The following is a 13007-nucleotide window of genomic DNA, read 5'->3' on the forward strand; positions in this document are numbered from 1 at the left end:
AAAGAAGGGTAAGAAAGGAGATTATTAAAAGAAATGCGTACGTAATATTATATAATAATGTATCAAACTTAAATGTAATAATGAAAAACAAAATCTGAACGGGTTCAGATTTTAACCGTAAGATGTTAACCATTATTTTTTAAGGTATTTACGCTCTCGCTGAGGTCGCAATCTACTGTCAAACTCACGTTTACAAAACCGCTTTTTTTTTTTTTTTTTCTTTTAATAATATGTTTAGAATAGCATCTTTAGAATTTTCGATAGGCAATCACGCGCGTTTGACTAATCCCCCCTTCCATACAGTGTTGCCACTGCTCGCTTTGAAATCGTTGAGTTTGCGAATTCGCTAAAGTTTTACAAATTCGTAAAATTCGCTACAATTTTACAAAATATGAAATAGATAATGAAACAAATTTCCTGCTTCCAGGTGCCCATATTCGGTTGGAAAACTACGATATTCAAAATCAAATGGCTCTAGGTAGCGCTGTGTTTTCACAATGGGAAAAACATGTAAATATTCATGCTGAGAAACATGTATACATTCACGCAGTTTCTTCATTATTTAATTTCTTTAAATATTGCAGAGGGCGCTGATATTAGGTGAAACAATTTGAAAAATGATACACCGTTTATAGTAACTAAGCGCAAAATGCCGTTTCGAGTCTAATTTCCCCTTCGGAATTAACGTCCCTTTTGGGCTAAAAATTAACAAATAAAAACCGTGTGAACAAAAGACCTTATTCGGGTTTTATTTTTTAAATCGTTAATCGTAACCAAATGGTTCCACCTACAAATGTGTTTCAAATGGCATTTCTTAGCTTTACGATATTGGTCTTGCAAAAGTTATGAAATTTAACGTTTTATGCATATGTTTGGACCCTATTCTTATGCTTAGAAAAATGTTAGATTCGTTATAAATATTGAATACAAAAGTTTTAATATCCATACGATAAAAATTTACAGATTTTTGACGTCATTTTTAATCTGCATCAAGGGACAGTTAATAAATAATTTAGAATAATTCGGAGTTGACTTACTTCCCCCCTTTAAGTAACGATTCAAAGGTACATTATTGTAGTTTAGTAGTATCTTTAATTTTTGTTAGATTTTTTATAACAATCTCTGTATACAATACTTTTTACAAGAATCTGTGTAGAAATGCTCATTGCCTGAATTCTTAACATCAGAAATAATTTTTTGAGCTGATACTTTACACTGAGGTATGTACATATGCAAATATTTCACTTTTCAATTGATATACGGCATCTAAACACGAACTCCGACTTAAATATAAAATAACTCGGTCAGCTTGTGCCGTACAGGAGTCAAACGTTTTGTCTTAATGAGTTAAAAGTAAGGTTTTGTAATTATATAAAACTGATGTTTTATTTAAATTTAAAACGTGAAAACATAAATATTAGTGTGATTCAAAATATTTTTGTAATTCGAAGTATACTTCTATGACTACGGGTTGTGAAAATAAAAGCCTGATAAAGGCAAGGTGAAAAACTATCTAAAAATTAATTATTAATTGCAAAAACAGTTCTTAATTAGAGGTATATGTATATATATATTGCTGCATGTGGTATAGTTGCGCAATAGATTGGATGCACACAGAATTGATGAGTTTTATAAAGTTTATTTTACCAAAAGAAACACTTCACAGTTTTGGAACTTTCCACAAAAATACTCGTACTGGTGTTCCCAGTATCAGGCAGTACAATCATTAATTACACTTGAAACAACTAAGAACGTTAAGCATAATGCAATCCAAGGCATATGGCTAACGGATATGGTTGCAAGTTCAAGAGCAATATCGCAAAATAGTTTTAAACTGAGCATATCCTTTAGAATTTCCGATACAGAGCCTCGCGCGCTGTAGATAAAAATTATTTTTCTGTACAACGTTGCCATTGCTCACTTTTAAATCCTTGAATTTTTTAATCAGAAATTCGTTAAAGTTTTACAAAATGTGAAATCGACAATAAAAGAAATTCAAATTTCAAATTTGGGCTTCCATATGCCCATATTCGCAGTAGGATTACGTCATTCAAGATTCAATGGCTCTATGTACCGTTGTTTTATCACAATGCAAGATATATACATACAATTATGCAGATTTTTCATAATTTGATTTCTTCAAATATAAGCAGGACTCTAAAATTTGATGGCAAAAGTTTGGAAAGTGAAACGGACATTTAGAAAAGATATGCAAATTAAAGCTTAAAGATTTTAAAATGTTTGGAAAAAACATTGTAATTTCTGTGATTATCAGTCCAACTCCTATAGGCTAAAGAAATATATTGTAAAGAAGTAAGCAGTGTAAAAGATTGCAAAATTATAGAATCAAAAACATAAACAAATTTTTTAAAAAACCATAAATATCATTTAAGCTTACTTTTCGGATGAAGCTTCACTCTTTTGACTCATTTCAAGTTATTTTACACATGACGTGCTACAGAAAGAACATTTTCTCTGATTTTTTTAGCTTTATTTTCAATCTTCTGTCTTCTTCCTCCCATAGCCCTGAATTTGTTACTTCCTTGTACGAAGTAAAAAGGAAGTATTGTAATCGCGAAAAGTTTCAGGCAGCATATTTCAACGAAAATATCCACTTTGATCGCTTTCGAATGCAATTTAACGATGTTTTTGCGTGATATCTGTACGTAAGGACAGAATAAAAGACTCTTTTCCTCCAAAAAAAACTAAAAAATTGCTTTAAAATGAATTCTGAAGAGAATTTTTCGTTGCGTCTGTACGAACGTATGTACGTACATGCGTACGTACGTATCTCGCATAACTCAACGAGTAGCCTCAGAACGTTGAAAATTTGTATATAAGACTACTATAACATGTAGATGTGCACCTCGTATTTTGGTTTCAATCGGCCGCGCCAAACGCATATAAAGATATTTATAAATATATCCACTCTGTTACTCTGCTCAGTGATCTCAGTTTCTTTACTCTTATATGTTTGTAAATTGTACATTTTTTGCTTTAAAAATGATTGAATTATGTTGTTTTTATCTTCCGGTTAAGGGTTTTATGCCTTTAGTAAATTTGTATGCAATATTTTTAGAATTATTAACAATTTTAAAATTGTTTAAGTGCCGCTAAGCCTAATTTGATGGCGGCCATTGCTCTTGTTTTCATTTCAAACAGCTGAGTAGGGGATTTTTTGCCAATCTAAAGAAACTTAGCTTCGCAACAACAAAGATAACGCCTTAATTTATTATTTAAATTATGCTGAATCCTATCTGGAATTTTTTCGAACTATTAAGAATGATAATCACAATGCAGTGCAAAGCGTACCTAAACAGCGAAGATCGCACGGAGATTTTTCAGTGTTCTAAAGTCTGAACTAAAAACTGAGAACTAATGTTATTTTCTCTTGTTATATAGTATCCTCCCGGTCTCCCGAGAAATTTCCAGTACCTTCGATTTCTCGAAATTGCTGGAAATGCTTATACAGTTACATAGGACGGCATACAGTTGCAGTTACATAAATATCGGAACAGTTACAGTATGCAGGCATTGGACTAAACTGTTGCCAAATGGTGGGCAAATTTGGCAACTTCTTGACAAATGCTTCGACAAAAATAGCGCTGAAACGATAGACAACTTATCGAAGCCATTTACAACAGCGTTAAATGCACTTGTCGATGTAATCTTATTTTTATGGCGAAAGTTCCCTCTCATGAGGCCTTTAATGTTACATTATACTTGAGATTCTAAAATTTTACATATAATTTCACTAAAATTATTTACTTATATCTATATACATATTTTGTAACAACATTCTTTTTTCATATTTTATTGTAATTGCAATGTTTAATATTCTTTTTGTTTTCATTTAATCATTCTCCGGTCACCATCCCCCCCAAAAAAGAAGGAAAAGGGGCAGAATTTATCGATCTAATTTTCCAATTTTAAAATTCTAATCAAGGAGTCGAATTAAATTTAACGTGATTTCATCTTAATTTATTATTTTAGGAATTATTAAAAGAATAATAATATTAATAAAATTTATAACCACTTCCTGAGATTAATGCAGTTGTAGGTTTTTCATCCTTTTCGCTCAATTCAATATAAAGCTGAATAGACTATAGGTTACTTCACTAGCTAAAAATCTTGCCAGCTTCTTTCCGATTCTTTTGAGGCGAGCCTTCCCGATAACATAAGCATAGATGTAAGATTATTTGAGTACACTTAACATCCCTCACTCTGGAACTCATCAAAGAATTTTAACTAGGAGCCTGATTTGTCATGCATTCCCCTTCCTTAGAGCCGATGCTCATGATCACAGATCTCAGCAAGCACAGAATGAGACCCAGCGGTTGAGAGAAAGACTAAATAGTGCATATGAACTAGGCTAGATAATGCATGCAGTTCTCTGTATCAAAGTATTTTAATTTGTGCTAATTAGATTGATTATTAAAATTAAATTAATCAAAGTGGCAGTCAAAAACCCTGCTCGCTAATGTGGGTCAGTTCAGTGCATTTGGAAATACATTCGGGTGCCTGTCAGGCCTATTGAACACTGAGCTATCTGTTATCAGCTATCTGTGTGGTAGTACGTAGTAAATTATCCGGAAATGCACTTATTGCTTTAATGAATTATTAAAAAAAACTAAAAATTATTTATAAATAGCTACAAGTGCCTCCAATGAAAAGAAATTTTCACTAGCAAAAGCGTAACACGTTTACCTCTTCATCATCAAAATAAGCTTGTCTTCCGTATATCCTCTCTCATTCGATAGCAAAAGATACCACGCAACTTGACAAAAAGCAGTTCTGTGGGTATTACGTAATTTCTTGAACAATCATATATTTCATTACTACATGTATATAACATTTTATCGTTGGACGAAAATTATCGTTCATAAGAGATTGAAAGAAAAGCACATCTTGATCGTTTGCTATGGCTTCTGTTCCTACGGCTGCAAGTGCACACGAGAAGATCTTAAATCATCCCTGCTAATTAATTATGGTGACACAAAATTACTATTCCAAATCATGTCAACGGACATATTTTTTAAATCACTTGGAATATTTTGAACCAGCACGAAGAATTTTTTTCGGGCATTACAAATGCAGCAGATCACCCACAGCACATGGCAAACAATATATGAAGCTGATCGAATACGTCATTATCTACAGTGGCGCTCGAACTAAGAGGTGGTGAACAATTATTCGTCACCACTAGTATTTGGCGATTGGGTCCCCTAGTCTCCAGTCCGCCATTAAAAGTGAAACTATATAACATATTTTCTCTCTTCTTGTAGCATGCCTTCGTGGTGTAACGGTAGCACACTCGGTGCGTATTCGAGAGGTCCAGATTCAAGTTCCGGCGAGGGCATGTTCATGTTTCCTGTTCCAAAAAACCTAATGCCTCTACGAAATTGTAACTTTATTTAGTAAATATCACGATCTTGGCAATAAATTACAAATTATTTAAAAACAACAAAATCGCAAAATATTTAAAAACAGAATATTTTTAGAATTTCCGCTTGAAAGTGTCCTTCGCTGGAGATAACAATGTTTTATTCCGTACAGTGTTGCTGCTGATTGCTTCAAAATCCTTTTTTGTTGATGAAAGAGTTATTGAAATTTTACAAAATATGTAATACATAATGAAACAAATTCGAAATTCAAAATTTCGGACTTTCGGCTGCTCATGTTCTGGGGAAGGACTACATTATTTAACATTTGATGGCTGTAGGTACAGTCGATTCTAACAGTGCGAGAAACATTAGCATATTCAAAACAGATTTTTTTATTATTAGTACAGAAGGGACGTTCGTCCTGATTGGTATATTTAGTCTCGAAACGACATTCTGCGCTGCATCACTAAAAAAGACGTGTCACTTTGAAACTGTTGCCACCAAATATTATCTCTCCGTATTATGTTTGAAGAAATTCAACAATGAAGAATCTTCATGAAAGTATATATGTTTCTCGCATTGTGGAAAAAAAACGGTGCCTAGAGCCATCAAATCTTAAATAACGCAATCTTCCTCTCGCTAACATGGTCATTTGGAAGTCCGAATTTAGAATTTAGAACTTGTTTTATTATTTATTTCACATTTTCTAAACTTTTAAGAAATTTTTTAATAACAAACTCAACGGTTCCAAAGCGAGCAGTAGCAAGACTGTACGAAAAAAAAAAAAAAAATTATCTCCAGTGAACAAGGCTGTCTATTGGTAATCCTAATGATAGGCTGTTTAAGTACTTTGTAATTTTGCTGTTGAATAGAATTTTATATGGCGTAAGCGCCAAGAACGAGATATTTAATAAATAAAGTAAACACACAAATTTTTAATTAAGAAAGACAAAAAATGTTTCCTAAAGCCATCTTAGTAAGAAAAGTTAACATTAATATGGTAAACTGAGCGAAGACTGAATAAAATAGAAAAATGTATATCGACATTTATCACCGTATCGGGAGTTCTAAACATGTATTATGCAGCTTTTGGTGGGAACGTTGTGAAATGTAATACAGCCTGTTATAGTAATTCAACATAAACATTCCGTTTTAAGAGTTATAGCCCATTTGAGTTAACGCGCCTTTTGGTGTAACAAGCAAAGAAAATGTTGATAAAAACCAAACTTGAATAAGAAGTTTTGGATATTTATAAACTAAAATGGAATACTTAACATGTAAGTAAAAGACTGGCACCCACTGAAACTATGGAATTCCTCTAGCGAAGGGGACGAATACTTCTTGGTGTGAAATCTCTGCAATACGAGTATAAACTTGCAATAATACAAACCTCTTCCGGAATTCGGCCCGCCTTCTTAGCGATATAGTAACCAAAATCGATAACTACTATAGCAATCAGAGTAGCTGTTTTTATTATTAAAGTACTAGCTATCATTTTTAAAGATTACATTTTAAATTTAATTTTTTAAATTCTCCCTGACGTCGTACACTGTGAAAATCTAATACAAAATTGTATATGATCTTTTCGTAGAAATGAACTTTTTATCCATTTCAATTGCTGAAGCAATACAAATATTGCAACCGAACATTTATTTCCCGCGGACAAGGGAAAAAAGTGTAAAGCGTAACCGAATGCTCCGAGCATATGGAGAAAAGACGAAATAGGAACATTTCTGAGAATGAGAAAAAAATCTGAACCGCTAATATAAAGATGGCAGAAAGGAATTTAATTTCCGTTTTCTCATAAACTACTCACCGTTTTGCTCATTTGTTGTTTACTCTTTATTTATTTATTTATTTATTTATTTTAACTACTCATTGTAGAAAAATCGTAGGTGACTGGCATAGAAGAATTTCTGCTGGGAATTCAAATGTTCAGCAGGTCCTGAAATGATTTTATTAGCGATGGAATTCGTGAGAGAAATCAAACTGGAAGGAAAAAAAATATTTTGCAATCACATTCCAGCTTAATTCTTGGAGAGATTATAACTTAAAATTGTGCATGATTTTAAGATTAACTGTCCAGAAATTCAAAACATAGAATATAAAATGATACCTACAAAACATAAATACAAAAATCTGATGTGACAAGCACATGACCTCCCGCCAGTTATGTGTTAAGATATGGAATTCACGAAATAGCAGAAACTTTAAGTAAAATATCACTTCAGTTTGATCGTTTCTGAATAAAATCTAATTTTTAAAATATCACTTCAGTTTGATCGTTTCTGAATAAAATCTAATTTTTAAAATATCACTTCAGTTTGATCGTTTCTGAATAAAATCTAATTTTTAAAATATCACTTCAGTTTGATCGTTTCTGAATAAAATCTAATTTTTTATAAACTCTACCGTTAAGTGTTAATTATAAACACTCATTTTTTACGCAGTACAAACCCGTTCTCATGTTTTCATTTGAAATTATGGTATCTATCGTAGTAGATCATATAGTGTTATAATGTATTTCTCCCGCCTTCCTAGGGTGCCTTCGTGGTGTAGTGGTTCTGCACGCTGGGACGGTATTCCAGAGGTCCGTGGTTCTATTCCCGACGAAGACGTTGCAAATTTTTCATCTTGCCTGCTTCCAAAAATACCTAATGTCTCTACAGTGTTTAGGATTTACAAATGAATGACTTAACAGTCACAACATTTTGAAAGGAGCAGATCCTTAGAATTATGGGTTAGAGTGTTAATGTTGCCATACATTTACTATAGTATTTATATCTGCTAAATTACTTCTTATGGGGATCGTGTTGGATGGGGTCATAAAAGACTCCTTTATAGTGGAACAGTAATTTATTAACAGGTTTATGATACACACGGATATCATATATGATTATAACAATATTACAGAGCAAGAGTCTGATACAACCTAACAAGTTCATAACTTTACTGAAGTCTTTCTCTGGCTACTCACCAGAAGGCATAATCGTGCTTAGAGTGAGTCTACAACTAAAGTTTATATTAATAGCAAAGTTTATGTTAAATGGTTGGTTACATTCTTTCAAAATAATACAGAGTGATGGCATTTGAGGGCAGCATCCTTTTATTTGAAAAGCAATTCGATATATATGTAAAACAAATACAAAATCGAGGAATAAGGCTAATATATTTCGTTGCTTCATAACGGGAGCTCTTCTTCCTTATAAGCTTATTCTTATTGCGCTTAGCATGATTTCAAGAATACATTTAAAGCCTGTAGATGCAATATGTCGTTTTCAGTCACATTATCAGGACTTGTATTTCTGTGTATCTGTTTTGGAAACATGACGTGTCCTGACTGGACAAGGAGTTTGACTACAAACTATGTCTTGAAAAGTGTTGAAGAGATAACAAGAGAGAAGGGTTTAGTTACCCTTTTTTTTCCACAATAATACAGGCGCTCCTAAACTTTGGAATACAAAGACCAACCACTTGTGGTCTGAACACAAAAATATAAAAACTACTAACTAACTGAAACTATGAGCTAACTTTGAATTAGTTTAACACAATGGCCTAACGCTGAGACTGGCCTTTTAAATTTTTACGTATGTAGTACGCAAACTGCCAAAACTACAATACGTTTTAAATAACAAGAGGACTAAACCTCTGGCCTTAAAGGTAGACAGACAGCAGCTGATTGAAAACTCGTGCGGAATGCAGTGGCAAGGTGGCTCACTTTTCCTCTCTCTCTAACTCTTGGCAAAAAGCTACAATTTAAATACTTGGGCGTTAGCAAGTACAATTTGCATAAACAAGATAACGCATTTAATTCTGGCCGAAAGTGGATAATAAGAGAGGATAATAAAGTTTTAAAATAAATTGAACGTTAGTAAAACTTAAGATCCTTACAATATACCTATTTTAAGTACCAGATTTGAGATGTTTGAGATAACCTCAAAGCATACTTTTTTAGAGTTTCAAATAAAGTATTACTTTCTTTTTATCAATTTTATACCCGTTCTCGTTCATAGAAAAGTCGTAAAATGTAAAATTGAAATGTTTGAGATTATATTCTAATATACTTCTTATTAAAAATTGTTACGATCTTCAAATAAAGTACCATTTCCGGTTGTCCATATAAGACTATTATGGGCTTCCTGTAAAGTATCACTTTCGGTTGTTTAATTTTACCCCAAACCTAACGAACTCACTGTATGAATGCAGACAGCTTAAACACAGAAATTATAATTTTTTGGAAGTTTCATATAAAAGTTATCGTGGACAAAATAATCATCACGCACACACAGACTGAAATACAATATTGTAAAAATAATCAAAAAGTGTTTTGCGGGTCCTCTCGTGTGCTTATTCACTGAAAACTCGCTATGGAATTTTCGAGTTGAAAACGTTATCATCCTTGGCTATATGTATGGGTTGCCGAGAGGTAAAAATAATTAGTACCCGTTTTCCCTTTCTCAGAGTTTTAGGTCATGCAAGTTTTAGGACTCCAAATTCTTCTAGAGTAAACTGGTTTCAATGGGCTTCATGTAAGGCACCACCTCGGTTATGCAGTTTTACTTAAAATCTAATCAATTCCTTGTATGAATGTAGAAAGCTTAAATTAAAATTAATTACAAAAATAGTTAAAAGTTCTTGAAGACACCCTATTTCGTCTTTATTCGCTGAAAACTCACTGTTGAAATTTTGGACCGAGAACATTACCTTCCTTATTTGTACTAGGTACTAGAGAGAGCTAGATAGTTCTAGGCGGTTATGAAGAAAACTATATAAGACCAGAGGGAGCGTCAGCTCTCCGATTTTAGTTCAGAGTGAGATTTCCGTGTGAACTTCTCTCTTTACAAGCGCTTTCATTTGCATTTTGTTTAACGTTCTTAGTGGTCTAACGTGGTAACTATTAATTATGATCTGTCTTATTCAGAAGAGTTGTACGAATACTTTCGTGGAAAGTTCTAGAATTGTAAATAATTCCTTTTGTGAAAATAAATTTTATATATGATAAATTTTACATCATTTCTGTGTGCATTTAATCCATTACCAATCCCGCAACAGTAATGATTTTGCATACTCAGCTAATATCTTATAAAATGTGTCGCTATTCTACTTGGGCCATCTTTGTCGATAATCTTTAGTGACAACCATATTGTAGTTTAAAAGAAATCTTTTTGGCCATCGTTAAAATCTGAAACATTTCTGATTTTATTTATGTATTTTCGTTCAGATTTAATCTATCTGTGATTAATTACCAAACTAAGCTCATTAAAAACAACAAATGCTGTTTTAAGAATATTATTTTTTTAGGTTTTTAAACGGGTCGGAAAAACATTGGCATGTTATTTTAAAGAAGTCCGATTTTGTGTCCAAATATCTATATTAGAATAATGCTATATATAAATCTAATACATATCCTAAGTCGCGCTTTCGAGACATGAAAAACGCAAGATGAATTTCCTCAATCGGCCCAGTAGAGCGGGAGATACAGAGCTGTTAGAGCTGTACTTTTTTTTTAATGCAGTGTACTATTATCTCATAAAATGCTTTGCTATCCCAACCAGGACACCTCCTTTGTAATTCTTAACTAATAATCCATATTAAACATTCAAAGAGTCCTTTTGGGTGATAGTTAAACTCGGAACCTTTTCAGATTAATTTATTTACTTACTTGTTTTTTTACGAATTCTAAAATGCCTGATAGTTAATAACTGGTAGCATTTTTTTACTACGACATCTCAATTTGCCTCTCGTAAAGCATCGTTCGCTTACAGACTGAAATTTTTAAGCAGTTAATTGCTTTCTTTGGTTCAGTGACAAACGGTTGTCGTCGATTTGGAAGAGGAGGAAAAAAAACGGCCATATAGTTCCGCTGTAAAGCCGGAATTAATCCTGACGTTTTCAAATAAATTGTGACTGGTGCGAAATCTTATACTTCGATACTGAGCCAATATAACTGTCATCTGCCTTGGTTAGAGAACATTCTCCACGACAGAAAATTATCTTTAAGAAATTTCGAATAAAGACTAATGTTAGTGTAAAGCATAAGACATCTTCTAATTGGAAAGGGATATTTCAGAAGGAATTCATTTTTCTGGTATGGATGGTGAACTGCATATTTCATAAAGTCATAAGGCCCCGTTTGCACTAGGCATGCTGCCTACCAAATTAATCCAAATATTTGGTCGAGAACCTTCATCCGTAAAAATGACAAAGAAAATGACCACAATAGTAAAAATTAACAAATCCTGTCAAATTAGACCTCTAACAACAAGCGAAATTTTATACTGAAATCACGTCTCTAAAGAGTAATGACGGTTTTACTATCAGTGTCTTGGTCATTGAATAAGAGATGTTTAGTGATTTCCTATTATTTAAAAACAACTGGGTTTAGAGTACAATACTTATTTCGGATAATCATTTTGATTGAGTTTTACAGAAATTATATCTTAGATTCCCCTCTTTTTGTACAAATTGTACAAATAGCATTTTGTTCGATTTGTATTTTAAGTTATGTAATGTAAGATAACTAAATACGCTGTAAAAACATTAGGTGTTTTTGTAAGCAGACAAAATGGAAAATTAGCAACGCCTTCGCCGGAAATCGGACCACGGATCTCTGGAATACCGACCCAGCGTGCAGAACCACTACACCACGAAGGCATGCTAGGAAGGGAGAAATACCTTATAACGCTAAACTATTTCTTTCCTATTTAAAACATTTTGCATTGTTAAATGATGCTTTGAGATGTCTGACAAACAAGAAAATCTCAATTTATACTCTGTTTGCATTTAAAAAGAAGGTATCCGACCTCGTACAAAAGACGATTTCCGGTCGAAATTTCGATTTTTACTTTGTACAGTTGCGCCCCTCCAACCTGCATGCAACAAAGTGGTGACTGCTGAAACTGGAAATTAGACAGAGTCTTGCGAAGGGTTTAAGTCCCTTTTTATTCAACTTAAGAAATTACAATTGCGTGCTCTTGACGCTCACAAACTACACCGACCCGGCGGTAAAATAAAAATAAGAACCTGAAAAGAAATAATAACAAGATTCTATCTACGAGGCTCTCTAAACGTAACTGACCTCACCGCGTTCTACAATACCGCTGATAATTCAGCAAACTCTGGATATCACGTTGAAAGATTAACAATTCTCCGAGGCAAGCACACAGGCCGAAACGCGGGGTTCTTCAATTTCTGGCTAACTACCTCCGCGCTCGTGAAGTAAGAAAGCACATCTCGAATTCGTTTCCTTTCTATTTAACTCAGAATACTTCCGCTGATAATTTGAATCCTTGCGCGTTCTACAAAAATTTACATACTCTGGCATTGGCAGTTCCAGGGGAAAGTAAGGCTTGACAGGAAAGATAGTTTAAACTTAAAATAAATGTTAGTTAAAATAAATATAAACCCTACAACTTTATTACATTATCTTAAAGAATACATCTTTAGCTATCAAATACAGGTTTTTGCTTGTTGATAGGTTAATTAGAACTGAAGTTATAAGCATTTTTCTGTAACTGAATAAACCGGAAGTTCCAATATTCTGGGGTGGAAGTGAGTGTTTAACTAGATATACCTATTTAGAAACTTTATTTATCATCAAGATTTTGTAAATTATAAACCTGC

The sequence above is a fragment of the Stegodyphus dumicola genome, chromosome 10, assembly GCF_044657685.1.
Source record: "Stegodyphus dumicola isolate Sdum_Otavi_A_Nest chromosome 10, ASM4465768v1".
Classification (NCBI taxonomy): Eukaryota; Metazoa; Arthropoda; class Arachnida; order Araneae; family Eresidae; genus Stegodyphus; species Stegodyphus dumicola.